The sequence below is a fragment of the Pinus tabuliformis genome, chromosome 2_1 (genome assembly GCF_031772625.1).
Source record: "Pinus tabuliformis cultivar Carrire ecotype Pingquan chromosome 2_1, CPIR1, whole genome shotgun sequence".
Taxonomy (NCBI): domain Eukaryota; kingdom Viridiplantae; phylum Streptophyta; class Pinopsida; order Pinales; family Pinaceae; genus Pinus; species Pinus tabuliformis.
Window position 1 is genome coordinate 993,390,095 of NC_142299.1, and position 5,366 is coordinate 993,395,460.

A 5,366-nucleotide genomic window follows, 5' to 3' on the forward strand; every position below is an offset into this window, starting at 1 on the left:
GTGATGATAAACCCTGTAAAATTGTTGGAATGGGTAAGGTTATTGTAAAACAGCAAAATGGAAACCAATGGCTATTAAAGGAGGTAAGGCATGTTCCAGATCTAAAGAAAAATCTGATTTCAACAGGGCAGTTAGGCGGTGAAGGTTATGTGACAACTTTCACAGATAAAGCTTGGAAGGTCACCAAAGGAGCCCTGGTAATAGAAAAAGGTGAAAAGGTTGATACATTGTATTTATGCAATGGTATTTCTAACTTTGTTAATGCTTTAACTTCCAAAGGAGCAGATGCAGCATTATGGCATCATAGGCTCAGACACATGAGTGAAAAGGGGATGAAGATTCTTCACTCAAGGAATTTGTTGCCAGGTTGAAGAATGTTGATTTGGACTTCTGTGAGAATTGCATTTATGGAAAACATAAGAGAGTCAGATTTCTCAGAGTTGGGAAAGAAAAGAAGAATGAAAAATTAGAGCTTGTGCATACAGATGTATGGGGACCTTCTCAGGTATCATCTCTCGGTGGCTCTCGTTATTATGTTACTTTTATTGATGATGCAACTAGAGAAACTTGGATTTATTGTATTAAGAATAAATCTGATGTATTTTATACTTTCAAGAAATGGAAAGCTTTGGTTGAGATTGAGACAGGAAAGAAATTGAAGTGTCTTAGATCAGACAATGGAGGTGAATATTGCAGCAAAGAGTTTGATAGGTACTGTTCAGAGCATGGAATTCGCAGAGAGAAGACCGTTCCAAGAACACCACAAGAAAATGGTGTGTCAGAAAGGATGAACAGAACAATCATGGAGCGTGCAAGGTGCATGAGATTGCATGCAGGATTGCCTTTACAGTTTTGGGCAGATGCTGTAGATACTGCTATTTATCTAATAAATAGAGGGCCTTCAAATTCCTTGGATGGTGTTGTTCCAGAGGAAGCATGGACAGGTAAAAAGGTAAACTACTCTATTTTAAAGCCTTTTGGTTGTGAGGCCTTTGTCCATATTGATAAAGAAAATAGAACAAAGCTTGAGGCAAAGTCAAAGAAATGTACCTTTATTGGATATATGTGTTAATGATTTTGTTTATTGCTTATATGATTACGAAAATCACAAAATCATTAGGAGCAGAGATGTAATATTCAATGAAAAGGTCTTGTATAAGAATCAGTTGCAGGAAAAGAAACAGGAAAAGGAAACAAGGAATACACAGTTCTTGATGAAATCACTGAAAAAGTAAAGGTGCCTGAAAATAATAACAATCAACAACCACAACAACAGCAACCACCACAACAACAACAGGCACCCCAAACACTTGAAAGTGGTGTTAGAAGATCTACCAGGATAAGTAGACCCCCTGAACGATACTCTCCTTCATTATATTATTTATTGTTGACTGATTCCGGTGAACCTGAATGTTATGAAGAAGCAATGCAGGTTGAAAGTAGGAAGAAGTGGGAGGTAGCCATGGAAGAAGAGATGGACTCCTTAATGCATAACCAGACTTGGGATTTAGTTAGGTTGCCTGTAGGAAAAACTACATTGAAGAATAAATGGGTTTACAGGCTGAAGGAAGAAGATGGAGGAAAACAGAGGTATAAAGCTAGACTTGTGGTGAAGGGGTTTGCACAGAAGAAAGGTATTGATTTTGATGAAATATTTTCTCCTGTTGTTAAAATGACTTCAATCAGAACTATTTTAAGTCTTGTAGCAGCTGAAGATTTGCATCTTGAGCAGTTATATGTAAAGACAACCTTTCTCCATGGGGATTTGGAGGAAGAGATATATATGCAGCAGCCACAAGGATATGAGGTGAAAGGGAAGGAGAAACTAGTGTGCAGGTTGAAGAAGAGCTTGTATGGCTTAAAACAGGCTCCAAGGCAGTGGTATCTAAAATTTGACAAGTTTATGTCTGAACAAGGTTATACTAGATGTCACTCTGATCATTGTGCTTATTTGAAAAAGCAAAATGATGGCAGCTATATTATATTGTTATTATATGTAGATGACATGCTTGTTGCAGGATCTAGCATGCAGGAAATAAATGTGATCAAAAGAAAATTGGAAAATTCATTTGCAATGAAGGATTTGGGAGCTGCAAAACAAATCCTTAGTATGAGAATAACTAGAGACAGGAAAAATCATAAATTAACATTGTCTCAGAATGAGTACATACAAAAGGTGTTGAAAAGATTTAATATGCACAATGAAAAACCAATTAGTACACCTTTTGCTAGCCATTTCAAACTTAGGAAGGAAATGTGCCCAAAGACCCAAGAAGACATGGATTATATGTCTAAAGTTCCATATGCATCAGCAGTTGGAAGCTTAATGTATGCAATGGTCTGCACAAGGCCTGATATTGCACATGCAGTGGGAGTTGTAAGCAGGTACATGAACAATCCAGGAAAGGAACATTGGATGGCAGTGAAATGGATTCTCAGATATTTGAAAGGTACCACAAATCAAGCATTATGATTTGGTGGTTCAAACATCTCCCTACAAGGATATGTTGATGCAGATATGGCAGGTGACAGAGATAACAGGAGGAGCACTACAGGATATGTATTTACTATTGGAGGAACAACTGTCAGTTTGGTTTCAAAAATCCAAAGTGTTTTTGCACTTTAAACAACAGAAGCAGCGTATGTTGCTGCTACAGAGGCTAGTAAAGAAATGATTTGGTTACAAAGGTTTATGGGTGAATTGGGTAAGGAGCATGATATGGGCACGTTATACAGTGATAGCCAAAGTGCCATTCATCTTGTAAAGAACTCAACATTTCATTCCAGGACTAAACACATACAGCTCAAGTACCATTTCATATGATCAGTGTTGGAAGATGGAGAGTTGAAGCTGGAAAAGATACACACTAGTCAGAATGCTGCAGATATGCTAACAAAAGTTATAACCAGGTAGAAACTGAGAATATGCTCAGTTTCAGTTGGTCTTCAAGGATGACGATGAAGATGAGAAATAGCCAGGTCCAAAGAGGAGTCATTGTCCAACAAATGGAGCAGCGGTGGAGTTGCTACAATTAGTCTCCAAGTGGGAGATTGTTGGGTGTGGAGCCTGATTATCTTATATATTCAAAGGTATCACCACATAGGACCCCAGTTCGAAATGGGGGCGGCAACGCCGCCCGTAAAATATTCACTGCAAGGGGGGTCCAGGGGGGGCGGCTGCGACCTTTGGGAGCCCCCCCCCTGGCGGGGGGTTTCGGGGGCAGTGCCCCCGAAGCTAAAAACAACTGTAAAATTGCCTTGTAAAAGTATAGTAATTTCTAGTCAATCTGGGCCGTTCATTAGGCGGATGATCTGACGGTAGAACTTATGTTTAGTTTAGGGTTTTTTGCCCTATAAGGCAACCCCTCTCTTTGTATGAGGGTATTGTATTTGAGGCTGTGTGATAGATGTGTATTCTGTGAGCGAGAAACAGAGAGGTGAGACTGTGAGAGAAAATAGAGGATATTACAGCGAATTTGCTGTAGGTTGTGTCTCTTCATTTTGCTGGTAATAGAAAGGAAGGACTTTTGACATTGATCTTCCTTGTCCTTGAATAACTTCCTTACCTTGTTTCCTTCCTCTAGTTGAGATTTTAGTTTGGTAGCTTCTTCTTTGAAGGCACATTCCCTTTTGTTCAATAGATTTTGTTGATCTCTAATTTTGTCTGTAGGCCTTTTAAATTCTGCCTCTATTTGATATCTTTCTTGCTCACCCATAAGAGAAAATTCAGTTGTTTTTCTATCACTTTCATCATCTTCAAATGGATGGATAAATGTATCACCAGAGATAACAAATTCATACCTGATAGTTCTTTTTGTCATCTTCATCTGAAGTCATTCTGAAATTTAATGAAGATGAAATTCTTCCTTCCAAAATATTCCCAATCAATTCTCCCACTATCATGGCTCTTCTGAGATGTCTTCTTCTTCTTAGGCGCTTTCTTCTTAAGCTTCTTTCCCATTGATCTACGGATCTTCTTCAAGCGATCAAGCTTCTACCAAAGGACCTACTCTGATACCAATTGTTGGAAATAATACTGAGAGGGGGGGGTGAATCAGTATTATCAAATCAATATAACTTTTTCATTTCCATATTCAGATTCATATACGCTACTTCAGTTAAGGCAAACCGCGTGTATATGCAACTGTGTTTAATGCAACAAGCGTATATCCAGTAAACTTATGATTTAGTTAGTTGATCCTTAATGAGTGCATCAGAACATTATTAACCATATGAACAATAAACAGGAGCAGTAAAATAGAACAGATCATCATCACATAGAAGAAGCACACATGAACACCATGATATAAGGTGGAAACCCAATGTGGGTGAAAACCACCTGCTGCAAGTCGTCTCTATCTTCTTTTAATAAGAAACTTCTTTTTACAATATTTCTGTACTGGTGCAGTCTTATACCAGTACACAGGCTTCTACCTACAGAAGGCTACAACCTTCTCTCGTTCTCCAGCTTCTCCTGGAAGGGAGCTACAACCCCCTTTGCTCTTGTACTAGCTGATCCTTTTACTAGTACGTAGGTGCCAGCCTACTGAATGCTCCAACATTCCCTCATTTTCCAGCTGCTACTGGAAGGGAGATACCACCCCTTAGCTCTTGTACTAACTGATGTACTATACGTAGGTGCAAACCTACAAAAGGCTACAACCTTCTCTTTCTTCCTCCAGGTACCACGTTTCATAAATTTTTAGACTGGATACTCATGGAACACAACGTCATAATCTAAAGGCCACGTTTCAGCCAAATTTCATACTGGACCCATCAATATCATTGAAGCACACAATAAATCAACACTAGCATCATCAATCTCTGAATCACCCAATACTGAATCACTGAAACCCTGTCAACAAACTGCAATCACTAGAACACAGAGCAGAACATAGAACTCTGCAACAATGTTCATATCTAATTGTATCATCAAAAATAATGCATCAGAGTGCATATGCTACTTGAAGAGTGGAACCAGTGTGTATACGCAACTTCACCAAAGAGAACCAACGTATATGTCATTAATTACTTACTTATGTCTTCGCTGCACTTCCTGACTTCACACATAACCAGATAATTACATATACAAGGATAATACGCATGTTAGCAACCATATCTAGTCCATCAGATCACATAAAGATAAATCATTATGATCCTGATCCATTATAGATCTCATCCATTAATCATAATCAACCAATCTGAATACTGACACCAGTAAACAGTCACCAGAACTCAGACTTTGCATCAACTTCCAGAACCACCTGTAACTTCAAATATCATAGTGTATATGGTATAACGCTACTTAGATGTTGTAAAACCTACATATGTAAGCTCTTTTATCCAAGTCAACCAGCGTATACATC